At 38.2% G+C, this 14,095-nt stretch overlaps 1 protein-coding gene across 6 annotated transcripts in view; it reads right to left on the reverse strand.

Moving 5' to 3' along the window:
- The window catches only part of RAP1A (RAP1A, member of RAS oncogene family), a 96,672-nt gene that overhangs the window by 40,669 nt on the left and 41,908 nt on the right, over positions 1-14,095 (reverse strand). The gene's annotated exons all lie outside the window — the stretch shown is intronic.

The following is a 14,095-nucleotide window of genomic DNA, read 5'->3' on the forward strand; positions in this document are numbered from 1 at the left end:
AAAAAAGATTCTTGCACCTGAACATATTGTAGTTAAAATTCCAAACCCTAAAAACAAAGACAAAATCCTAAAAAACTTGTAGAAAGAAAAAACATATTCCCCTCTCCTTGAATACAGGCAGGGTTAGCAATGAACAAAATCCAGCCAACATGGTGCTGCTGTCTGAATTCTTAAGCTAGGTTAGAAAAGGCATCAGAGCTTCCTCCTGAATTTTTTCTCTTTGGGGATACCTATCTATGGAGTCCTAAGTGTTAGGCTGCCGTGCAGCCACCACTTTGGAGAGACCACAGAGAAAGATATGGTTGCCAGAGTCCCAGCTGTTTCTGTCTTCCCACATCTGTGAATAATAAAGGCTTCAAGATGATCCCAGACAGCAATCATCTTACTGCAACATCATCAGAGACTTAGACTAGATTCACCCAGCTGAGCTACTCCCTAATTTTATACCCAAGACATTTTGAATTTCTTGCAGTATCCTAAATAACAATCTCAAAGAAACAAAGAACAGATCAACAAACTGAAAATAAATGGAAAGATGTCAGATAATCCATGTATATAAATATGTTAATATTAATTTATGTTAATAGCACTCAATAGAAAAATAAAATTTAAATATAAATTAAAGCATACAAAGCAAAACTTGACAGAATGGGAATCATGAATAGAATTTAACAGAACTTACTCAGTAAATGACAGAAAGGGAAGACAAAACCAGGAAGGATATATAGAAGATTTGAGCAGATCATGAATCAACTTAACTTAAGAGACATATAGAACACCACACCCAACAACTGCAAACTATACACCCTTTTCCAGTGTACATGGATAATTTACTAGAACAGACCATGCTGAGCCATAAATCAAGTCTCAAGAAATTTCAATGGACTGAAATCATACAGAGTGTAATTTCTAACCAAAATGAAATTAAACTAGAAATCAACATAAAAATATAACCACATTATCCCCAAATGTTTGTAAATGAAACAGAATTCTAAATAATCCATAGGTGAAGAAAGAAATCAAGATGGAAATTAAACAATTTGAACTAAATAATAATTAAAATGTAACATGTCAAAAATTACTAGAGCTGGCAGGGCGTAGTGGCTCATGCCTGTAATCCCAGCACTTTGGGAGGCCAAGGCGGGTGGATCGCTTCAGGTTAGGAGTTCAAGACTAGCCTGGCCAACATGGTGAACCCTGTCTCTACTGAAAATACAGAAATTAGCCAGGTGTGGTGGCATGTGCCTGTAATCCCAGCTACCCGGGAGGCTGAGGCACAAGAATCACTTGAACCAGGGAGGCGGAGGTTGCAGTGAGCCAAGATCACGCCACTGCACTACAACCTGGGTAACAAAGTGAGAGTGCCTCAAAAACAAAAAAAAAGAAAGAAAAGAAAAGAAAATAGTATACTTGACTTACATGAGGCAAATTTTTTATGAATAGCTGATTTTGTGTTTTCTTGTTTTAAATGAACTCAGTATTTAAAAACAACAGAATTCCTGAAATACAGCAACTTTCATTTGTGGCAATCCACTCTAAAAACGTATCTAGATATGGTCATCTAGCCCTTTGAATTCTATCTTCACACAACAGTATGTTTTAGTTGGGCGTGGTGGCTCTCACCTTTGAGGCTGGAGGGTCGCTTGGGCCCAGGAGTTCTATGGGTACAGGGAGCTGTGACTGTACCACTGTACTCCAGCCAGCCTTTTAAAAATACAAGGTTTCCACAGTTTCTCAGGTTTACGCATTTCCCCTCATCTTCCTTATGTATTAAAAGGGAACACATATTCTACTGTTTTAAAGAAATTTATCCATATCTATATCCCCAGATAAATCTTTACCACAATCTTTAGTAAAGTATAACTGAAGCAGAGTTATGTGATTCATTGCACCTTTGTAACTCTCCAAATATTCAAGTAAAGGATTAAAATATTTAATCCAACCATCTTACATATTCAAGAGTAAAATTTTTGGCAAGTTTGACAAGTGGTCTTGATAGACTTGATATACTATTATGACAACAGATACAATAATCTACCATTTGAAATTATTCCCTGCACAAAAATGTGTTAGTGTGTGCACTTTTCTCTCTTTTATAAAAATCTGCCACATCTTTAGTTATATCTCCTTTTTCATTCGGATTGTTTATCTGTGCCCTTCCTCTTTTACTTCTGGTCATTTTACCAGGTTTGTTACTTTTATTAGTCTTTTTCAAACAACCAACTTTGGCTTTGTTGATGTTTCATTGTAGACCTCTTTTCTATTTCTTTAATTTCTGCTTTTATGTTTATTATTTCCTTTCTTTAGTTTATTCTAATGTTTTTCTAACCTAAGTTGGATACCTGCCTCAATAATTTCAGCCATTTTTGGTTTTTTTGTTTGTTTGTTTGAGACAGAGTCTCAACTCTGTCACCCAGGCTGGAGTGCAGTGGCATGATCTTGGCTCACTGTAACCTCCGCCTCCTGAGCTCAAGCAATCTTCCCACTTCAGCCTCCAGAGTAGCTGGGACTACAGGTGCACGCCACCACGTCCGGCTAATTTTTTTGTATTTTTGGTAGAGACAGGGTTTCGCCATCTTGCCCAGCCAGGCTGGTCTCGAACTCCTAGGCTCAAGCTATCTGCCCACCTTGGCCTCCCAAGGTGCTGGGATTACAGGAATGCACCAATGCGCCTGGGACCATTTTTCTTTCCTAATTAATATTTCAGATCCTCCATTAGGGGTCACTTTCCTTCTACCTAAAGTATATCTTTTGGAATCTTTCTTAGTGCTGTGCAAATAGTGAGAACAAAAAAAAAAACTCCCAGTTTTATTTATCTGAAAACTTTGCTTCACTCTTCAAGGATATTTTAGCTTTAATAGTTATTTACTCTGAGTACACTGTAGTTACTATTCTACTGTCTTTTGATTTCTACTTTCCTTTCAATAAGTCAGCTGCTAGCCTAATTGCAGAGCTTTTGAAAGTGATCTGTGTTGTCCTTCTGGTTATTTTTGACATCTCTGATCATCTGCAAATTTAACTATGAAGACTTTAGGTTTACATTTCTATTCACTCTGCTTAGGATTTGACTTCTTGAATTTGAATCTTTTTGCAGTTTTGGAAATTCTAATTGTAATCTCCTTAAATACTGTATCTACTTGATTTTTCTTCATATCTGAAATTCTGGTTAGACAACTATTAGACCTTTTCATGCTCTTCTTGGATTAGTTAAGATGTAGACACCGGCTGCTGTTAATAAGAGACTCAAAAGTGGCTTAACCAAAATTCAGGGTTATTTTCCTCTCACATGACACTCTTGTTTGGCAGCTAGGTAGTCTGAGAGAGCCAAGCTCTTATGTCTTATTACTCTGTCATCCTTAGAGTATTGCCCCCTTCTACACAGGCAAAAATATCTCATTGCCATGTTTACATTCCAGTTCATGGGCAGGAAGAAAGATAAAGAAAACGGCATATCCCCTTTCCTCTCACAGGCATGATCTAGAAGTTTACACACATTTCAATTTGCACCCCAAATTACCAAAGCCTTGTCACATAGTCAAATCTCACTATCAGGAAGGCAATGAAACGGAAGTTTTAGCTAGGCAACAGAGCATCCAACTAATATATCCACTACTTATTAGACACAGAATGGTATCAGGGAAAACTAGCAATTTAGGCTATGGTTGTCCAATTTTCTTTTTTCCTTTTTACATATTTTCCATTTCTGTCTCTTTATTTTGGTTAACTTATTTTTCAGGTCATCTTCCAGGTCACTAATTATAATCTATTGTTAAGCCTGTCCATTGACTTTTAAGATTTTTATTTATACATTTCTTTTCTTTCTTTTTTTTCTTTTTTTCTTTTTTCTTGAGATAGGGTCTCATTCTGTTGCCCAGGCTGGAGCACAGTGGCACAGCTCACTGCAGCCTTGACCTCCTGGACTCAAGGGATCCTCATACCTCAACCTCCCAAGTAACTGGGACTACAGGCACACACCACCATGCCCAGCTAATTTTTGTATTTTTTTGTAGAGATGGGATTTCACCATGTTGCCCACATTGGTCTCGAACTCCTTGGGCTTAAGTGATCCACCTGCCTTGGCCTCCCAAAATGCTGGGATTACAGACGTGCATCACCGCATCCAGCCTATATATTTCATTTCTAAAAGTTCTCCCCCCAAACACAAAAAAGCTATTTGTAACTTCTCATAACCTCGCTATCTTTCTTATAAGCAGTATAGTAAAATGGTTAAAAGCCTGACTTTAGGACCCATACTGCCTGGCTAGAATCCTGGTTCTACTACTTTACCAACCTTGGTTAAGTTACATCCCCATTCTGTGCTTCATTCCTTCACCTGTAAAATGGGGATAATAATAAACCCTACTTTAGAGTTTTTGTGAGGATGAATTAACATGTAAAGTACTGAAGAGTTCAAGGTTCATAGGAAGCACTACAAAATGTTAGCTATCATAATCCCATCATTCTTATATTTTTAATCTTTACCTCGCTAAACACACTGATTTTAAATTCCTGTCTAATAATTCCAAAATATGAAGTCAATGGGGGTCCAATTCAGTTGTCTGTTATCCTGGATAATCCGTATTTTCAGTCTCTTTTTCTTTTTGAGTTGTGTGATCTTTTACTGTGATGTGCATTTGCTTCTGCAAGTGCCTGGAGTTACTAGTGGCCAGAATTACTTTGAACCATAGTCAAATTTTAAGATATTTTTGGGCTAACCCAAAAAGTGTGATTTAGATATGGAAACATAAAGGCTAGGTTGCAACTATAAAATGTCAAAGAATAACAACCCCCAAACCTGCACCACCACTTCAACTTAGTGCCAACATTTGTGACAGTCCAGTTTCCTCGGAGTTGGCAGGAGTAGGGGTGGGGAGGGGCGCACAGACACTCGGTGGAGTCTCCTCATACACTGAGCTTAGTCTCCTATCCTCTATGTCTGCAAAGGCAATGAAACCATAAGCCCAGGTTTAGCTGGTTCAGTAGGTGCCATCAAGACAAAAATAGGCTCTGAGTGCTGAGTCTAGCTTTCACTTACTTTTTAGCCTTTGAGCATTATCTTATGTCAGTTCCTTGTTACTGTTCCTTTAGGTTTCCAGTTGTAAAATGGGACCTTCATTTAAAAAATCTTAAATGGCCAATATGCACTTCTTCACAGTGAGAAGTCATGAACCCACATTTTTTTTTTTTTTTTGAGACGGAGTCTTGCTCTTGTCGCCCAGGCTGGAGTGTGATGGCGCGATCTTGGCTCACTGCAACCTCTGCCTCCGAGGTTCAAGCAGTTCTCCTGCCTGAGCCTCCCGAGTAGCTGTGATTACAGGTGTGGGCCACCACGCCCAGCTAATTTGTATTTTTAGTAGAGACAGGTTTCGCCATGTTAGTCAGGCTGGTCTCGAACTCCTGACGTCAAGTGATCCAGCCGCCTCGGCCTCCCAAAGTGCTGATATTACAGGAGTGAGCCACCATGCCCAGCCATGAATCTACATTTGATGAAAACATTTCTTTATAATATTCTCAACATAAAATTATGAATATTAGTTTGCTATCAAGAATATAATCTATAATAAAAGTGTGATAATTTAATCACAGAATACTACTTTGTATTTTCTATCGCCATTTTTTTAAAGAGTGGAGAAACAGGAGAGGAGGGTAGGAGTGTCAGAATCACCTGAGCAAAGAACCGTTACCCTCCAGGCAAAGAATCTGTCAGTTCCTTTTCTTTTCCACTGCATGACTCTAGCCTATGCAACCTCCTGGGACTACTGAAATAGCCTCTTAACTAGTCCATTGTTGCTCACTTGAGTTCCTCTACATTGCAGCCAGAATGATCTTTTCAAAACAGAAAATTAAATGATTTCCTTTTGCTCACAGGGTAAAGATTAAACTCCAAGTTCTCAAAGCTCCTAATGATTTGGCCTGTATCCACTTCATCTTGCTCCATATCCCTATCTTGCTCCATATCCCTATCTTGCTCCATATCCCTATTTACTCTCTATGACAGCCACACTGGCCATCTTTCAGTTTCTTAAACCTGATATGCTCCCTTCTGCCACAGGGCTTTTGCAGAAGCTATTCCCTTTGCCTGCAATGACTTCTTCCTTCTCCACTTAGTTAATAATGCCTGCTCTTTTCCTTGGATCTGAGCACAAGTATTAATTCCCTAAGATATCCTTCCCTGACCCCTTTGAGTCAAAACTTTATATACTCTTATAGTATCGGGCATTTTTCCTAAGCAATACTGATCACAAATGCAAATCAATGCTTTTTTTTTTAAATCTCTGTGATTTGATTACCTAAATTAGACTGTTGAATATCATTCAAATTATTTGCCACATATAATAATCTCAGAATTAGTGTTAAAACCTAATTTACATTCTATTTTTAGAATATCTGCAATGTGATCTGAGTTCTTACATTCAATGACTACCATGTTGTTATAAATAAGGAGTTTTTAATCTAATTCTTCATCAAAAAAAGTCTAAGACAGATTGTTTCAGTAATTCCAGATTTTACATATGGAAACTAATATATGCACATGTTGCATGGCTGAGTGTTGCCACATAGAACTGTACAAATAATCCCTAAATGACAGTTTTTGCAGGTATTAGTATAAATACTTAATTTGAGAAGAGTCATCATTCTGAATTTTTTTCTGAAAGATAACTAAGAAAGTAAACATTTTTGTGAAATTCAAATATAATAGCTTTGTTTACTGTGAATTTTCATGTCATGAGGCAAATAACACTTGTACTGTTTTGAAGACTTCAACAAAAGATTATACAAAATTATATCTTTCCTGTATGCTTTGTCTCAATGCATTTAAAAACTATTCTCCCTTTATTGATTTCAGTTTAAACTGTCAGTCATCACGGTTACGTATGTCATCAGATTGAGCCATCTTCTCTCTTCAGAGAAACAAGTATTTTAGAAACAAATGAAATGAAAATACTTTCAAGACAAACCCAAAGGTTACTAAAATTGTTACTTTAAATCATTTTAAAGCTCTAAAGTAAAATATATTCTTCATATTAAAATGATTTAAAAGAAAGAGATGGTCTTCTTTGACTATAACTTTTCCTCCTAAATGTTTAATACTGGGAATGCTTCTAATTACCAGAAGAAAGGGGGGAATATCACAGTATCCAAAAATATCCTATACTCTGTGCCTTTAGGAACTACATGTGCTCTTGGATCCATGAGCTGTCAAAAAACAGTGAATGCGTATCCTGTTTTAGCAACATAGCAAATCATCAAAAGCACATCACCAGTAAATGTTTGACTAAGGGAAATGGAAATGAAAGACTGCTTTTTAAATGTATTACCATCTACTTAAGTAAAGTGAATATTCTTCAGTATAACTATTATCGTTGCAGACAAACAAAAAATTTGTAAACCATGCAGAAAAAATTTAAGGCCATGACTAATACTTTCTAGGTTGACCAAAACATTATTTTCCTTAAAAGATACATTTGGTCAGGTGTACTAAATTATGCCAAGTATAGCTAAGTTTATCAATTCTGGAATCTTGATAGATACATTTCCATAAATAGAGGTATTCACTCTCTAACTTTATTCCCTTAACAGCACTGCCACATAAACTATATATGACCAAAACTAAAGCATGCCAAAGCTAATGAAAAAGTATGAATTTGGAATAATTATAAGTAAAAATGCATAATTATAACTAAGTTTCTGATATCTTTGTTTTTCAGACTATTATCCAGCTAAAATGTTATAACCTTTCCTTGAAGGGAAAGTAAAACCATGTAACCAACAGCAACTAAACTTTATATAGCATTCTGTCACTTACAATGCTCTTTCCTTTTTATTTTTTAGGTAATCAAAACCAAAACTATATGTCATTACCCCCACTATAAAGAAACATACAACGCTTAACGTGGATTAAATGACTTAAGCATAAAGTAATTAGGAAGCTGTATTCAAACCTATGTCTCTAGATTTTAAATGTTGCTCTCTTTTGAATATATTATGCTGTTATATAACAACAACACAACAATAGTAATGGCAAACATTTACTGAGTGCTTACCACGTGCCAGGAAGTGCTGTAAGAAATCCTCACAATAAGCTTACAAGGCAGATACTAGTAATATCCCCAAAGTCACATATATAGGAAGAAAAGCCACGATTTAAACTCAGGCAACCTGGTTTCAGGGTTCACCATCTAACATGCCAATCTGCCTGTATTCATTCATGTACATAAAACTTGTATATGCATAGAATACCTTTGGGAAGGAAGCTGAGGAATGACAGGACATGGAAAGAAAAGAGATTTTTCACTGTGTACTTTGTATGTATTTCTTGAAGCCCAGGGAGAGGAAGCGGGTGTAGGTAGACAGAATGTTATAGACATGGAATTCCAGAAAAAAGGCAGAGACTCAAGAGACTCTGTGATGATCTAATAGAAAAATTATATTTAAAAAAAAGTCTAGGCCGGGCGCGGTGGCTCACGCCTGTAATCCCAGCACTTTGGGAGGCCGAGGCGGGCGGATCACGAGGTCAGGAGATCGAGACCATTCTGGCTAATACGGTGAAACCCCGTCTCTACTAAAAATACAAAAAATTAGCCGGGCGTGGTAGCGGGCGCCTGTAGTCCCAGCTACTCGGGAGGCTGAGGCAGGAGAATGGCGTGAACCCGGGAGGCGGAGCTTGCAGTGAGCCGAGATCGCGCCACTGCACTCCAGCCTGGGCCACAGAGCGAGACTCCGTCTCAAAAAAAAAAAAAAAAAAAAAAAAAAAGTCTAGGTGGCCTGAGCATTTACTGTGAAAGGGTGAGAGAGGAAAGGACTTAGTACATATGTGGTTTTTTTGTTTTTTTTTTTTTTTTTTTTTTTGAGACAGTCTCACTTTGTTGCCCAGGCTGTAGTGCAGTTGCGCAATCTCAGCTTACTACAACCTCTGCCTCCTTGGTTCAAGCGATTCTTCTGCCTTAGCCTCCCAAGTAGCTGGGACTACAGGCATGTGCCACCATGCCCGGATAATTTTTTTGTATTTGTAGTAGGCAGGGTTTTACCGTGCTGGCCAGGCTCGTCTTGAACTCCTGACCTCAGGTGATCCACCCTCCGTGGCCTCCCAAAGTGCTGAGATTACAGGCGTGAGCCACCGTGCCTGGCCCATATATGGTTTTAAATAGCAGGCTATAAAAGTTCCTCTATGACATCCTATGAACTTGAAACTTTCCTATCAGATGAGAAAAGCCATCTAAGGCTTTTGAGCAAGAGTTTGAAGAGAAAAAAGAAAGCTCTATGAGTACTCTGTAGATTGCAACAGAGGAATGAAAAACTAGAGAAGGAAGATCAGTTAGGAGGGCAAGGAAGCAAACCTTTTTTTTTTAAGTGCCTTTTTCTTAGACTTTAGCAACCTTCAAGGCAGACATTATCTTCCCTTCAAAATGCAGATAAAAGATGCCATTCCTAGTGCTCAGAACAATAGTTGGGAAATAGTAGATGCTCAATAAACATTTATTGAATGAAAGAAAAAAAGGGTTGACCTTGGCTTCAAAGCTAGGTGTCGTCTAACACTAATGCCTAAGACCTTTTCCACTATATTCGGTAATTCAATTAATCCAAGCAATCTTTAAAATGTGGTGAGACCATTTAGATGGAGGGCTAATCTTAAAGTAAGGGACATAGTTCAGCAATGTTGCTGTGAACACCAAATTAGATAATGCATATGTAGCACTTAGGAGAGTGCCTGGCAATTATCCACTTAAAAAATACTACTATCACTACTTTATTAATGTAACTAGAGTGTTATTGATATTTTGAGAAGAATTTTGGAAAGGTAATGCAAGACAAGAATGGAAAGCACTGTCAGATTAGGAACCCCAAATCAGGAGGCAGTATAATCAAATTTATTGATTCTTAACTTTATTGTATTCCTTAATCCAATAAATCCAGTTATTTGAAAAGAATATATACACTGGGGGAAGTGAGGGAAATGTTGGAGACCAGGGAACCCAAATTAACAACCTCTGATCAAAAACAAAGAGCCTTGGCCAGGCACGGTGGCTCACGCCTGTAATCCCAGCACTTTGGGAGGCCAAGGCGGGTGGATCATGAGGTCAGGAGATCAAGACCATCCTGGCCAACATGGTGAAACCCTGTCTCTACTAAAAATACAAAAATTAACTAGGCGTGGTGGCTCGTGCCTGTAATCCCAGCTACTCAGGAGGCTGAGGCAGGAGAATCACTAGAATCAGGGAGTCGGAGGTTGCAGTGAGCCAAGATCATGCCACTTGCTCCAGCCTGGCGACAGAGCGAGACTGTGTCAAAAACACAACAACAACAACAACAACAAAACCAAAGAGACTTTTGCAGGAATATCTGGGTCCAAAATCAGGATCTATAAGTCGTGTGAGCCAAGACAAGTCATTTATCCTCATTAATATTCAACTTCTTTATTTACACAACAAAGCTGGACTAAGATACCTCACTGGTTTCTGCTAAATAAAAAACATATTTAATAACATATTTTAGGTACAGAAGCTTAATGCTTTTTTCCTTCCCAAACTAAAGTGAAGAGAATCAATGTTTTAGTTGATAAAAACACTGCCACATTAGAAAACTATTAGAATCCCTGTTTATTAAATCTGTTTGCTCATATAAGAGCGTCAAATCTCTCTTAGTATGGCCAGAGTGTTATGAGTTTCCTATCCTCGTAAGTGCTACAGTTCTACACAAATTTTTGTTCCCAGAGCTATTAATTTTGTGAAGAGAAATAACACCCAATATATAGACACCTTTGTTTTGAAAACATCTGATTGAGGAACAATCTTAGCCCTGATCAAGTTAATTTTTTTTCTTTTTTTTTTTTTTGAGATGGAGTCTTGCTCTTTCACCCAAGCCTGAATGCAATGGTGCTATCTCTGCTCATTGCAAGCTCCGCCTCCCGGATTCACGCCATTCTCCTGCCTCAGCCTCCCGAGTAGCTGGGACTACAGGCACCTGCCATCACGCCCGGCTAATTTTTTGTATTTTTAGTAGAGACGGGGTTTCACCATGTTAGCCAGGATGGTCTCAATCTCCTGACCTCATGATCTGCCCGCCTCGGCCTCCCAAAGTGCTGGGATTACAGGCGTGAGCCACCACACCCGGCCAATCAAGTTAATTTTTTCAGAGAGAAGGTTGGGAAAAACAAGGAAATTAGTTAAAGCCCTGCCTTCATGAGAGATGAATCAGTCTGAACAGGATCTAGAAGTGACCATTAAATAATAATTGGTTTAATAAGGAATCTTTGATATTGTGCCAAATGCTAAGAAATACACAAAAAAAGATACATAACTATTTGACTAACAGAATTTCTAGGGTTTATTCTGAAGAATTACGTTGGGAAAGTCATTCTACTTTCTTACCATGGAACCAAAAAGAGATCCTCTAAATTGGAAATCGCTTTTTTTTTTTTTTTTTTCTGAGACGGAGTTTCGTTCTGTCGCCCAGGCTGGAGTGCAGTGGCGCAATCTCGGCTCACTGCAAGCTCCGCCTCCAGGGTTCAAGTGATTCTCCTGCCTCAACCTCCTGAGTAGCTGGGATTACAGGCATGCGCCACCAAGCCCGGCTAATTTTTGTATTTTTAGTTGAGACAGGGTTTCACCATGTTGGTCAGGCTGGTCTCGAACTCCTGACCTCATGATCCCCCCGCCTCAGCCTCCCAAAGTGCTGGGATTACAGGCATGAGCCACTGTGCCCGGCCCCTAAATTGGAAATCTTAACCTGGCAATCAGGAGTTATGAATTGCTGACCACAGATGTATATAAATACATTTCTTCAGAGAATCATTCTTTTTGTATGGCCATCAACCATAACAGACTAAATAAGCTACCATCAGCTTACACCTGGATCCCTATAATAGCCTCTCATCTGATCTCCCTACATCCAATCTTTTCCCCCTCCAATATATTCATAATGAAGCTAAAATGAACTTTGTAAAATGACAAATTTAATCACTTAGTGACCTCCTCCGAATCCCTCCAGTTCAGATACTTCAGTGATTTCCCATTTCCCTTAAAGATAAAGACCAAAGATGTTAACATGGCTTACAAGGGTCTGCACAGTTGGGTCCCTAACTCCCATTCTGGCTTTATTTCACAACAGTGCTCCCTTCATTCTCAACACTCCAGCCAACTGGCTTTCTTACATCTTCTCCAATGCATCATGCACTCTCCTGCCAGAAACAAGTCAGCTGGTAAAGTGTTCCAGAAAACAAAAAGCAATGGGGAGATCGTAATCCATATGGCATGTAGGTTTATAATCTAGAAGAGTGATGTTTGAGTAAACAACTAAAGATGATGGGCAGTTAGAGAACAGAGTTGGGCAGACATCTGAGGGAAGCAGAAAAGCCTTGAGATGCCTGGTGACTTCGATAAGGAACAAGTAGGGCACTATAATTGGAGGACAATGAGGAAGTCATTAGGAGAAGAGAAGGTAAGATATTAAATAGAGAGCTAAATACAGGCTTTTAGGCCATGGTAAGGACTTCAGCTTTTACTTGGTATGCATGGGAAGCCACTGGACAGTTTTGAGCAGAGGATGTCAAGTTTCCACTGAAATTTTTAAAAGGTCTCTCTGGTTGTAAAAGAGAAGGTCAAGGGCAGAATCAGGAAGAACTGGAAGGCAACTGAAATAACGCAAGAGATAGGAATGTTGACCAAAGGAGTAGCAGTGCAGGTAGTAAGAATTGGTTAACTTCCACATACATTTTGAAGACAGGGCCAAACGAAGAGACAAGCTGGGAGAAAAAAAAGACTGCTAAAAAAATAAAGAGAGGATAGACACCAAACCACAGACCCAGGAAGTTCAGAGAACACTAACCAAGATAAATGCCAAAACATCTACACTTAGGTATATTTCAGACTGCATAAAATCAAGGCAAAGAGAAAATGCTGAAAGAAGCCAGAGGGGGGAAAAACATCTTACCTATAGCAGAACAGAGACAAGAATTGCATCAGACTTCTCTTCAGAAACCAGGAAAGCAAGAAGAGAGTGAAGTAAAATATTTAAAGTGTTCCCAGAAAAAACCACCAAGTTACAACTCTGTATCAAGTGACACTATCCTCCAAATGAAGGAGAAATGCACACATTTTCAAACAAAAATGGAGAGAATTTGTCACCAGCAGACATGCCTTGCAAGAAATGTGAAAATTTCTTCAGAAAGAAGGAAAACTACTTAGATCAGAAACTTTACTTTTACTTGTCTTATCCTTTATCGATCTAAACATATACAGTTTGTTCAAAATAACAGCAACAAGGTATTAGGTGACTATAGCTTATGGATAAGTAAAATGAATGACGGCAATGTTATAAGGGACTAGTATAAGTAATTAAGAATATTCTGTTCCAAGGTACTTGCACTACCCATGAAGTGCTATGTTATATGAAAGTGGGCTTGGCTTAGTTGTAAATGTATACTGCAAATTCAAGGGCAACTAGTAAAAAAAAGTAAAAACAAGTATAATACAGTAAGTGAGGAGAAAAAATGAAGTAACATAAAATGTTCAATTGAAATCAGAAGGCAAAAAAAGGAAACAACAAGGGAGGGCAATGAATAGAAAACAGTAACAAATATGGTAGATATATATTAATCCAACACCAATTAAAAGAGACTGTCCAGCGTGGCACAGGTATACATATGTAACTAACCTGCACAATGTGCACATGTACCCTAAAACTTAAAGTATAATAATAAGAGAAAAAAAAAAAAGAGACTGTCACAACAGACTAAAAAAACAAGACCCAACTATATGTTGTCTATAAGAAACCCACTTTAAATATAAATACAGTAGACCCCCCATCCATAGTTTTGCTTTTTGCAATTTCAGTGGCCCAGTCAACAGGTATCTGAAAAATATTACAATATTGAGAGAGACAGACTACTTTCACATAACTTTTAATAAAGTATATTGTTAGAATTGTTCTATTATTAGGTATTGCTGTCAGTCTCTTACTGTGACTAATTTATAAATTAAACTTTATTATAGGTATGTACAGGAAAAAATACAGTACATATAAGGTTTGGTACTATATCCGCGGTTTCAGGCATCCACAGAGGACACTGAAATGTATCCTCCATGGGTAAGTGGGG

Source organism: Pan paniscus, chromosome 1 (genome assembly GCF_029289425.2).
Source record: "Pan paniscus chromosome 1, NHGRI_mPanPan1-v2.0_pri, whole genome shotgun sequence".
Taxonomy (NCBI): Eukaryota; Metazoa; Chordata; class Mammalia; order Primates; family Hominidae; genus Pan; species Pan paniscus.